The sequence below is a fragment of the Penaeus monodon genome, chromosome 29 (genome assembly GCF_015228065.2).
Source record: "Penaeus monodon isolate SGIC_2016 chromosome 29, NSTDA_Pmon_1, whole genome shotgun sequence".
In the NCBI taxonomy this organism is placed as follows: Eukaryota; Metazoa; Arthropoda; class Malacostraca; order Decapoda; family Penaeidae; genus Penaeus; species Penaeus monodon.
The window spans coordinates 33,191,668-33,191,870 of NC_051414.1; positions in this window are offsets into that span (position 1 = coordinate 33,191,668).

Here is a 203-nt window from a genome sequence, read left to right on the forward strand (position 1 = left end):
GGAGAGAGAATCCCCATCCCGGCTCTTCTTAAGACGCGAAGCTCAAGCCAATCAAACCTTATATTGACAGACCCCATTCCCTCGTGACTCCTCTCTTCCCCTTTTCTATTTCCCCCTCTTCTCCCCTCATCCTTCTCCCCATTCGTCCTGACACACATATACTTTCCTTCCTCATATTTGTCCCTATACTTGGGAATTATTGA